Genomic DNA, 12751 nt, shown 5'->3' on the forward strand with positions numbered 1-12751 from the left:
CATGGTGAAGTAAATTCAGGTTTAGTGAGAGCTTGTGGATAAGCAGCCTTAAGGTTATCATCTGACATTTGAATGAGTTCAGATAGACTAGTTCACAATCACAAAAAAAAAAAAAAGCTAAGCAATCCACGTGTATTTGTGGTGCAGTGAGTGGAGAGCAGAGGCAGAATTGTTTGCATTACAGTGGCAGGAGATATGTGCCTGTAAATATGCAATGCCTTGTTCATTGTAGTGTAAGCACCAACAATACAATAGATATAATAGTGGGCCTCCACCAGAGATCATTATCATGAAATCACGCAACCCCCACTCTTTTAAAAACATGCTGTGGTCTTGTAAATACATGGTTTGTATAACTATCATAAGAAAACATGTCTATTATGTGGGTTAGTGCATACATACGTGCAGGCATAGGGAGTTACGGTGAATGAAGTTAAGTAGCTCTAAACTGTGAATAATATCATTAATTATTAACAAATACTTTCTGGATGTTAAGTGGTATTAAATGTTTAATTATGGATGCCTACTATGCAACTTGCATTATATTGCATGATTTGGGCCTTCACATTTCAAATGCTCATGCATTTATGTCACTGTTCTGCCTGCTAGACTGTAAGCATTAAATACACGACATCTGGGAATATGGAAGAATTACCTATATAGTGGAGGATGTGAAAACAAGATTTGTTAAGAGTTAGCTCAAGCTGTCTGAAGTGTTCAGCATCAGTGAGCTTCAACCAATGGAAACTCCTCAGAGACAAAGCAGTATCTCTCTCCTGTCTATCCAGCTGCCCCAGACTGGCATTATTTAGCTTCTGGCTGTCTCAGTCTCAACTCTTCCCTTGACTTTTGTGATCCATTCTTTCACGTTTCTGTGTCTCCACATTCGAATGGTAGGGGGTTGGTGAATGGTTCCAGAAAAGGTTTGAAAGTTTTTCAATGTCATCCTCCATTTTAGGCAAATAGAAAGGTCTGCTAGAATGTCTGTAAGTCATGATTACTCTTGGTTGTGGTGGCAAGCTGATGTGACATTGGTTAGATGGGTGTTTTTTCTTCTTCGGGTAAATACAGCCAGTTGGCTCAGTAAATATCAATGAAGCTGTGCCACAGCTCTATAACACTGCGGTGAAATGGAGCGTGCCACATATAGGCTTAACCCTGGAAATGTAATTGATTGATAGATGGTTGGATGGATTAATGACAGACAGCATTCCACCAGAGACTGCCTGGCAAAAAGACATCTCCGATAAACTGTGTACGAATCGCCATTCTAGCGAGCGTGGCCCTTCCTGTCAACCTGCATCTGGCTGGCAAGGCAAGTGATTGATGCCAGCTGTCAGTCTGCTATCTGCCCTACCTCATCACCCCTGCCAGATGCCACTTCTACCACAGTAAGAGTCCATCTCCCTGTCCTGGCAGGTTTGACAGAGTAGAGCCACATTAAAAGTAGGTCTCATCCACCCTGTCAACAGCAGCTGCCCTGTCTTTGCCTTCAAAAAGCCCTGTGCAAGAAATGCAGGTGTGGGGGGCAGCAAGAATGATGCAGATAGTCTGACTGAAGTATTATCTGTGACATTTGGTCATTCAGACATGCCTTAACACCCATCGCGCTGTAGGGGCAGTGCAGCCATCTAACTGAGTAACTGTGGTTTAGCTGCAGGTGAAGGAGAGAGAAAGAAAAGAGACTCCGTCAATGTCGAATGAAAACCAGGGCTGCTGATCACTGCACTACAAAAGTGAATCGGCTGTAAGTAAACCTGCCAGGATGATGACTGAAGACTTTGAATGTCATTAATTAAAACGTGCAAGTAAGATCACAGGCCTCAACATCAACTTCAAAGAATGGAGCTTTACTTTCATTTTGCAAACAGCGCCAGGGAGCGACATGCAGCGCTGTGGAAAAGAGGTGCCCACTGAAGCAAACGTGAAATAGGACTACAGAAAAACATCGAAATCAACCCATTTCAGCTAGGGCACCTGTTTTATCTGCACTAGTAAGCAAGCCCTGCTCGCAAAATCAAAGTTGTCATATCCACTGCAGATGCACCACAGTCACATCTTTAATCACACATCAGAGGCTAGTGAAAGCATTGCTGACCTGCTGGTTGCTAAACATAAAAAAGAAAAACATCTGTTTGGGTGTTAAATGAATATCAATTTTGCACATTTATACGACTCAGGAGGTCTTTGCTTACCCAAGCATTTTGAATACTTTTTAAAAAGTTCCTAATTTTCTCTGCATTTGCATTCCCAGTAGAAAATGACACATGTTCTTTCTAATAACAATCTTTATGACATACCTTTAAACTTTTGCTGGTATGAATCATTAGACTTGGTTTACCATCTGTTTTTGTACCCACATCGACCTCATCAGCCACATATCTCTTTTGGCTGCCAGATGCCCACTGGCTTAGAGCCACACTATTAAAAGCTCCATGTCTCACATGACAACTTACTTCATACTGCATCGTAGAACACAACAGAAATGCTGAGTTTCTACAGGAATTTTTCCTTAGAGCTCAATATGAAAATACTGTATGTTTGCAATGATATGAAACTACCAATGTAGTGTCACTAAGAAGGGATGTTGCGTATAACTGTTAGGCCACTATGGATTTGATTATTCATGAAGTTAACAGTAGCTGTATTTATCTAAACCTGTTTTTTCTCTCCCAAGCACATGAGCAAATTTTCTTCACCCTCTCTCTCTTGTGCCTTCGATCCTTCATCCAGGTCCTCATCTGGGATGAAGCTGAATGTTCCAGGTCCTATGGGATAGTTGCACCTTAAAGCTGCTGGCAGTCTCCCTGATCAACTACTACTATCCTCTTCACTCACTACTGTCCACTCACCCCAGCCAGTCAAGGCAGATGACCTCCCATCCTGAGCCTGGTTCTGCTGAGGTTTCTTCCATTAAAAGGAGTTTTTCCTCTCCACTGTCACCAGTGCTTGCTCAAAGTGGTTTGTTGGATTCTCTGTATATATTTCTACAGTCTATCCATCTATAAATGGAATTGATAATTTGATAATCCATTTAATATCTCCATATACCCTCCATCCCAATTACTCTACATGGCCCTCAGTCCATCAATACCTTCCAATTGTTTATAGACAAGTTTTACTATTCAGACCTTTGGCTTCATTTCATGTGGAAATACATTATAAACTACTATTATGTACATTTGTGAGGTTTGTCTTCCCTGAAAAGACCAATCCAGCTTATTCATTCACCAACTACTGTTGTACCATAGTTAAACACAAATGCACTGTACTGTAGTATGTGTGGTGGAGGCATTATTAATCATTTGTGAGCTGCTATTCTCCAGCAGACTTCCAAGTTGTCATGACTTAATATACTATATTCTTTACTATACTTTAAGCTGTGCTACAAAAGATGTCTGTATGCAACAAATAGACCTATCTTTTTAGACGAGCAAGTCATAAAGAAATGCCACAGCAGAAAATAATGTCTCATCCCTGTTCATTTTGAGTCAGCAAGAAAAAACAATTCTTTAGCAAAATAAAGTTCCATTGAAAGACTTCTGTTACTAGAAATCTTTTTCAGTACTCAGTGTCAAAGTAGTAGTAGTACCTTGTATTCATTTATCAGGTGTAGTTTTACCAACATAAATAAAAACAAGTCATGCAATTACAAACAATTAATTTGCTGTTTGTAATTTTAGATTTCGATTCCTGGGTGAACACATTTTGTTTTTACTTTTTTTATCAAGTGAAGTCCTCAGAAGATAATAAATAGGATTTCAATTGCTAGAAGAAGAATTAAAAACCTTCACACAGTATCTGGAGTTTGTCATTGCAAGTTCTGTGCAGTTATCAATTAAAGATGGTGACAGTTTCCTTTCCTGTGGTGTTACACAGTCTTCCTCAAGGCCATATAGAATTAACTGTGACTATAATCTACTTTTCAGAAACAAACTCATATAGCCATTTATTTCAAGGCCCCCAGCTGTAATGCTCCATATATCTGACTGCAAAATTATACAGATTCTCACTGGACTCTGTTAGCAGCTTATATGCGCATGTTCCCTCTGGTGACTTTTGTCGCAGGGGATTAAAAACATAAATATGGTCGAGGAATCCAATAACCGTGTGCAGTGAAGGGAGAATGTGCATCATCTACACCTCGCAAACACAAAATGTCAGCAAGCATAACCGCAGCTGTAACCTTGACAATGACAATAATGACTGTTAAAATGGAAATAATGATGACTTTGCCCAGCAGGATTACCATGTATGATGTGTGCAACACTGTTGGAGTGTCAGGGGTCATAAATGCTTATATAGTGGCATCATAAAGCTACTGCAACTCGAGATTGATTACCTCGTAAACATACTTTGTGGAGTATGATATTCAGTGTCAACAAAGACCAAACATGCTAACATGAGTGTAGATGAATACCTGAAGCCTCATTGCATCCTTAATACATAATGGGATTGGCAGTGGCACCACAGCAGTAATTTTTGTAGCTGTGCTGCGGTGCCAGTTTTACCCAATAGATAACAACTAAATTAATATGAATCAATATTTAGTCTTTACATAAACAAGTTGTAACAATACTGCTTGTTAATAAAATGTAATGTCAAACCAGGCAGTCAGTGGGATTTAGCAGGACAGACAGTGCCTTCAGGTGTATTGCTTTAGCCTTTGATTTACTGTCCAGGCCAATTTGGCCTCAAGGTCTGCTCATCACTGAATAGCAATTCTGGTGAATTCTTTCCCACATGCCAGGTACGACAAATTCAGTGTGAATCAAGGGATCCCCCACAGAATGTGTTCTGCATTTAGCTCAACTCCATCACTGCATGCTTAATGTCTTTGTGGCTTCTTTGGCTGGGCTCGTGCTACTCGTTCCGCTACTGGCAGGCTATTTTCGACTTGGATTATGGAAACCGGAGCTGTTGATGTGTGTGTGTCTGTGAGGAGCAATCTGCTAACAATGCAAATACCGCTTATCTGAGTGGCAATAAGGATGAAATTCCTGCATCGGTTTTTGCAGCTTCGGATGATCACAGAGAATTGATCAGCAGATGCAATAAAATGCTCAAATATAGTTCTGTTAAGGACAAGATCAAGAATGCATGACATAGTGTTACAGATGGCTCTTGGCAGGCTCTCTGTTTAAATCAATACAAATGAAGATGTCTTTTTGAAAAAGGGCAGCAGGCTCCTGTTCTTCCTGTTTTGGCTCCACTAACAGATCAATCTGATGGGGTCATGCGTAAAGCAAGTCCACAAGCACAAGTCATTTGAGCATAAAAACTGACGCTGGCTGTCTTCTGTCTGAGAGAGAGATTCGTCCATTTCATAGCATCCTCCCTCACAGATCTTAGCTGATTAGACATAAAGCCTTCCCTTTTTATACCCTGTTATTTACACTCAATAATTCTATTAAAGCTCTAGAGGTGGAGGGATGGGAGTTTTTGTGCATGTGTGTTTGAGGATGTTTGCTTTAAGGGATTTATACCATTAGAATAAACAAAGACTGAATGATGCACACATTTAATTAGGTGTGTCAGCTGTAATGGCAGTAAATATTTAAGCTGATATCAGTTTGAATTTGGATTAGACGTATTATCATGAGAGGTTGCAGTGCGGAAATCAATGGGGGAAAAAAAAAAAAAATCTGCTCGAGGTAATTACAAGTGCAACGTATCACAGTTTATTCTGTTAGCTGAGAGAACTGCAGAGGTGCCAGTTCATTTATCGTATTTCATTATGTCAGCCAGTAGGCCTATTAAAAGAAGAAACTACTCTGTTCTTAAATGAATCTCTGCCTTATCGGCATAAACAAACAACTTCCTCAAAATAAGAGAGACATCATTCTCAAATCACGCTGCATCAGTACACAGACTAACACTGCCGCACTGAAATGTTTCAGAATAAATTGTTAATGAGTTCAGGTAGTTAACTTGTAAGCCCTTTAAGTGTAGAGTGGTAAAAAAAAAAGTACAATATTTGCCTCTAGACTAAAACTGAGTTGAAGCCTGAAGTTGCGTAAAATAGAAGAATATAAGAATTGTACCAAAGAATAGTACTTGATTAAATCCAGGAAGATACAGTGTGACTTAATTAATCATGTGTGATATGTTCAGTCACACTACACATGCAATTCAGTCTTCGCACTCTGCCAGAACATCAATATTATTCAGACAAGATGGCTTGATGACAAAAAGAGAAATATATCGCTTTACCACGACGAGGAAAAGGAATAATATGAGCTACAGGTGGCTGTAAGATGCAGAATACAGTAAAAGGAAAATTGGACAGCAGCACATACTGTAGATGATGGTGCTACTGCAAGGTTTCAGCATCTTGTCCAAGGACATGTAGCCAAGAGGAACTGAACCACTAGTCCCAGGGTGTGTGGAGGACTGCCCTACTAACTGATCCACAGCTGCATTGTGTTTTACATCACAGCAGTGTGCACACCTCTCAGTCAAATTGCATGCTTTTAATCTAGAATCCATGCATTTTGAGATTTAATCACATGTCAGGTTTTAGGTTTTCAGCTTGTTCAGCTGTGTTAATGTGGCCAAACAAATTAATTTAAGCAGCTTTAAATACTGGAGAGTTTGCTGAAAATACAGGTACTGAAATGCAGAATGTGACATCTATGCTTGTATTTTATGACATACAAACAATTTTAGCAGGAGTAGTTTGTAGTTCACAAAATGTTTTATTATAGAGCTAATCTGAAAAAAAAGCCTGTACAGACCAGATTTACACAGAAGACATCACACACAGCTTAGAAGTCAAGACAAGCTTTGTTCCTTTTCTCTCTTGCTGTAAGAGACTTCAGAAAATGTTCACCAATACAGTTTTCTCGGAGCATATAAGCAACACAAAGCTAAAAATCAGTATTATCCCCCCTTTTACACAGTCGTCAGCTAGAGACAAGGAATACTCTATCAAGCTTAAGGGAATTGTAATACTCCCACACACACTGTGCAGTATTGAATAACAGTCTGATTTAAGTGCCCATCACTGTCCTAATTGGCTTCCTCTGGCTCAGTGTCTACTCCACTTTCTCAATCTCTCTCTAGCATTCTGACCATCTTTCTGTCTCCCTCCCCAAGGCATCGGGCACATGTCTCCTGCACTGTTTTCCATTACACTACCTTGCCGTGTGGTCCTATGTCTTGCTTGCTGGCTTGCCTTCCCTCCATAGTGACTCTGATTAAAGTGAAGCCAGGTACCACTTACAATAATTAGTCCTCACTCTGCCAGTTTTGACCACAGAGGAGCATTACCCAACTGTTCCAAGGACATATACCATATTCACGTCTAGTTTAATCATCCTTGTTGATATCCTGATGAAGTTCTGAGCTGGCTGTGTTAAAACTTAACAGTGAACTTTGTGATCAAATGTGTGCTGCCAACTTGAAAAAATTAAGTTGTGGGTTTCAGTGTACTCTCTTTGAAATATCCATTTGACATTCTTACCAAATCAGTATGTACCCCAATTAATTTGACATGCTGTATAATTATACTTTCTGCTTTACTGCAGCAACATTTTATCATTTTGACACATTTGTTAGTCAGTGTTCACGTCCGTGTGGGCAGAAAAGCTAATGGTGACACATCCTTGTATAATTTTCTGGGTACATTGAGACATTTTATTGAAAGGAATCATGTGAATCTGAATGGATTTCACTGACCATGTGTAGTTTATAGATATGTCTCACAACACTCCCAAAAAAATGGAATGAAACTGTCTGTAAGTGTGTGTAAAAGCACCAGGGCCTCACATGCTTTCAAAAGGACAACATCTGACATACAGCAAACAGACACCACCATGCCAACATCACTGTGTGTTTTGAGGCAGCATGGCATACAGTGTAAGAGGAAATAAAGCTCACTCAACTGTAAAAACCTCAAATAAACCTTCTATGTGTCCCAAAAGTCAGCATGCCCTTCATTGTCAGTGGAACAGCTGCAGGCTTTGCAGGAATAACTGCAGCAGGCCAAGAGATAATAACCTGAGGTAGATGTTATACATGTTAAACATTTCTTAGCTACTATTAATTCTTTCTTTGCATGCATTTGCAGTGGTGTTTTAACAATGTCTCCTCACCATGTGCCTGTGGAAAAATCCTCATTTGTATAACATTAAAACCACAAACTTTGTTTCTAAACCTAGTTTAGAATTAGATGACCCAGATAAGACGTGAACGTGTTAATAAAATATGTTGGGTTCACATGCTTGCAGAGACTCCTTCCTTCCTGTGGGTATCAGGTGATTGACAGGAAGTAGAGCGTAACGTAATGTGTGCACAGATATCAAAGCAGTCAAGCACAATGAAATAACACACACCAATAGTGACAAAGCCAAATTTAGACTTGTTGTTTGCTGTGAATTGCTGAGAATCCAGTGGAAGTTTTTTTTATTTTTTCATTTTAAACTGTTCATACTGTACAAGAATGGATGTCAGCAAATAGAGAAAAACAAGGCCGGCTATATCTAGATGAATATATGCAGAAAACTCCAGAGAAAATGAGGACACAGGAAGCCTCTCAGAAAGTTAATATTATAGTAAAGATCCAAGCGATAAAAAATAATATAATAAAGAGAAAAGGAATGAGTTGAGACTACAATCAGGATTTTCAGTCAGCACTTCTCGCTAATTAATTTGTTTTCATAAACACTCGACGTTATTACGGCTATCTGTTACGCCTTTTCTTCAATCTACTTTACATACAAATGTGAGAAATATATTATTCACTCCCCTGCCCAGAATGTTAGCTCACCTACACAGCAACACATCCACACTAAACTCCTGCATCAGCTCCTGCATGAGTCAGGTTTTACCTATAGGACCCAGTATTTAAAGAGCCCATATTATTCATGATTTCAGGTTCAAATTCTGGGGCTCTACTGAAATATTTTTGGACAATTCACAAGTCCAAAAAGTGCTTATTTTTCTTATAATAGGCTTTTATGCAGTAGCCCTCCTGACAGTCAGAAACAGTTATTGCTCCTGTTCTGACTGCCTGTGGGCTGAGCTGTGCCTGAAACACACAGCAACTTTCTTCTGTTGTGCAATTTCTTCTACAAATGCAATGATGGGCTGCCAGTAGAACCTGAGCACACATGCAAAATGAAGCACAGGATAAACTGAATGCTAGTTGGATTGTTATATGTTGATTTTCAGACCATTAGCAAAACATCTTTGGTTAATCGTCATCTAAAAAGGAAGAAAAGTGCCCCGATTATTATGGAGAAAATAAAAGAGTTCCTTATAAAATACAGTAAAGTAGAAGTTCATAAAGTAACATATGGTTGTATTGTATTAGTAGAATACACATCCCTTAAACATGTACTAACAGTAAGTGTACAAACCTGAGTAAATGTACTAAATATACAAAATATACAATACAAAGATTAATATAAAGTATTTGAGGATGCAAAAAGGTAATAAACCACACACTCACTGACCCACTACATTGGATGATCACAACTGATCACTAATGATGGAAAAAGCTCCATAAGCTAAACTCCAGACCTGTGCACAGGCTGCAAACAATCACAGATCCCCCATGACCAAAATCTGGTCATGGCTTGACAACCATTTAAAATGACGCTGTAGAAGTAAAACTTGGATAAAGGAAATTAGTTAAGCAGGCCTCCATCATGGTGTCTTTAGCTCTACGATATCTCCAATAAAGCACAAGAGACTAGACACAAGCCAAATAAGCCACAAGCAAAACAACCGTAGCAGCTAGAAAAGACTCACCGGTTACAGATCTGTCCACTGACTCTCCTTGGAGACTTGGCTGAGAAGGTGTTGTTCATCTCCCAGGAGAGTTTGTTCCACCACAAACATCTACTTTAAGATGTCTCCTCAGCACATGTGCTTGGTAAGTTGGTAAGTCCACAAATCCACCGTCCCGCTGCTGTCACAAAAAAACAGTAGCAAAACTGAGTTTTAATTATGTCCAATTCACAGGTTTCCTTTATCCACAGTTTCAGCAAAATGAAGTCACCAATCATGGGAAATCAATATCACCTGACCTGATACTGCGATAACACCTCCACACATCCAGTGGGTGCTGTTTCACCAGCATCATTTATATAAATTCAATAAAAACTGGGGGATTCAGAGTCCGTCTGTGTGAGCTGCTGGTTTGAGTTAATTTGTGACACAGTCCCAGTTCCTTAATGGTTATTTATTTATTTATCCATGTTAAAACCTGTTGTGTAACATGAAATTTGTTGTGAACATTCACCGTCAACAAGGCATGAGAATACATTTTAATGATGTCCCAAGATATTTCCTCTAGTCCACCCTCAGGCCAAAGTTTTCACTTACACAAAAACTATCAAATAATTAATCAGCAGATTGACATGAAACTGACCGAGTACATCACTGCGAAGCAGAGGCAAAAAACAAATTCCCTGTCTGAGATTGCCTGAGTTTCTTACACCATCAGGCAAAACTGTCCAGTTTGTCTACAACATATCAGACTAATGGCTTGCTTACCACAAAATGCCCAATGGACAGTCAGGATCTCAAGGAAATTGTAATTTTATTTTCCTTACAAGACATGCAAGACATTCTTGCAGATGGATATTCTCAGTCATCTTTGCTGTGTGAAGACACAATAAGGATGTGCAGACGTACATGATGACACGCTTACAATCACAGCTATAATTATGACTTTATATCTTGTAACATTGCAAAGACCATCTCATGTTGAAACCCTACATTTAAATTGGATTATCTATCATTAAGTCTCATGCTCTTCAACTATATTTTATACAATGTCTACTCATCTACTAATAATCTAGTGTTGGACTTCAAGTCATGTTCAATAATTAGCAAAATACTTAACATTCACCACTAATCTCTCAGACCTTCGTTGTCCTCTTTATTCACATTTAGTAAAAGTTCAAGCTCCTAAAAACACCCAGTTTGAAGACCGACTTGTTCATTCTCGACCTAGTTTTTTTTATGCAACAGAGGATTGTGACTGACATTTCCGCTGTGTTCACTCTAAATAAATTACTCGGGCTAACACTGGGGTATTTGCAGCTTTACAACAGCCACATTGTCTGATGCGGATGTTGCCGTGTTCTCAGATCCTAACAGTTGCTCTGGCAGGAACATTATTATCACAATCAAAAGAGGTTATCTAAGCCTACAAATAACAGATCCAAGGTGTTACAAACTGAAATTATCATTGACCTAACTTTTAGAAACCTCTGCTTGTGAGAAATCCTTCCATCTTTTGGTGGTAACTGGCACTAATTACAACAATTTTACAATATAAATAAATTGTACATTAATACTTATCTGTGTCAAGTGGAGTCCTGATATTAATTCGTAATAGCAAGCACCAAATGAAACCATAGCAGTTCTTTGTTATTCAGCTCTGATGTCTCCCAGGTGAGGTTTCAAGACTCTGTTTTAGGGGAAACCCACGTTGATTTCCACTCATGGAGAACTGATATGAGGGCGACGTGCCTCACACTGTTTACCTCTGCTTCTGTTTTGTGCAGAGCTGAAAATGGAGATGCAGCATGTTATTGTTGTTCACACAGTTGTTGTGACTACATGTGGGTTTTGATTCAGAAGGACAATATCCTCGAGACTAAAAAATGGCATCTCCATTTTTCACTTCTTTCTCAGTTTCTTTGAGCTGTGAAAGAAAAGTGCAATCTGTTTCAGTGATTACCAGCTGACTCACAACAAACTGCCAACACTCAAGTGTGAGATAGAGCTAAGACACCATTTTACAGGAGGCTATTCTCCACCATATATTGTGGCATCTTTAAACAATGACAAAGAGACAACCCAGGTTTGTTTTGTGACTTTATGTCTGTTACACTACATGAAAACAACTGTGATACAGTAATTTCCCACTGTGAAACAGCTCAATAATGCTTACATGAACTGCAGGAAAGAGATGCCTTACAGGCTGTTAGGTGCTTGTGAAACCACCTGTCATGTCATGAAGATTGCAAACTTGTGGCTTCATTCCCAAGTGCATAAGAAACCCAATATGAATTTATGATTAAAATTGATTCCCTGGGTTTTTGACAGCCTCCTGTTCAAACACTTCATGCTGACATCTTAGAACGGTGTGACTCATTGCATTACTTAGAAAACAAAAGAAAGCTGCAACTACAAAACTTAACCAAAGAAAATCCAGAACAATGACCAGGTTGGATGTTTTGCAGTTTAAGAAAACAATGTTATATTATAATTCAGAGAAACTTCTGTTGGGAGTGTAGGATTTCATCACGAGCAGTCCCATGTCCGTGAAGGAAAAGTCACTTGCAATACTTTGGGAAAAGATATTTAATTCAGTTGAATGGATGTGAGGTTTGAAAATTGGCCATTTACATATTAATTTGCATGTCACAGTAGATCTGTTTCAGTGTGAATTTGTAAGGCTGCACTGTCTCTGGTCTCTCTGCATACATAAATTTGAACCTCAGATAAAATAAACATTTACAACATTTATCCCATTTTCAGCTTAACTACGAATGTCCAAGATCCAATCAGGTTTGGTAAATTTCAAGGTTCATTAATAAATGTTTTTATATATTCAGACTCAAGAAAGAAATCAAATGATTATTGTTAGAAGTTTACAGAGCATTATAACACACTCTGCAACTTTTAGCCTCTTTGGGGTCATTGGACATTTACTGGTACAGGTAGGGATCTTCCAAGTTGTTCTGTGAGTCACTGGCTCAAATTGCCATGAGTCAAAGGGTTATTTCAG

At 39.0% G+C, this 12751-nt stretch overlaps 1 protein-coding gene across 1 annotated transcript in view; it reads right to left on the reverse strand.

The window, feature by feature from the left end:
* Positions 1 to 11378, reverse strand: part of lingo1a (leucine rich repeat and Ig domain containing 1a) — a 235085-nt gene extending 223707 nt beyond the window's left edge. Inside the window, exon 1 of the mRNA XM_026366043.1 lies at positions 9757 to 11378. The gene's annotated coding sequence lies outside the window, so the exon portion shown is untranslated. The remainder of the gene's footprint in view (positions 1 to 9756) is intronic.
* Positions 11379 to 12751: the final 1373 nt, after the last annotated feature.

This window comes from Anabas testudineus, chromosome 6 (genome assembly GCF_900324465.2).
Source record: "Anabas testudineus chromosome 6, fAnaTes1.2, whole genome shotgun sequence".
Classification (NCBI taxonomy): domain Eukaryota; kingdom Metazoa; phylum Chordata; class Actinopteri; order Anabantiformes; family Anabantidae; genus Anabas; species Anabas testudineus.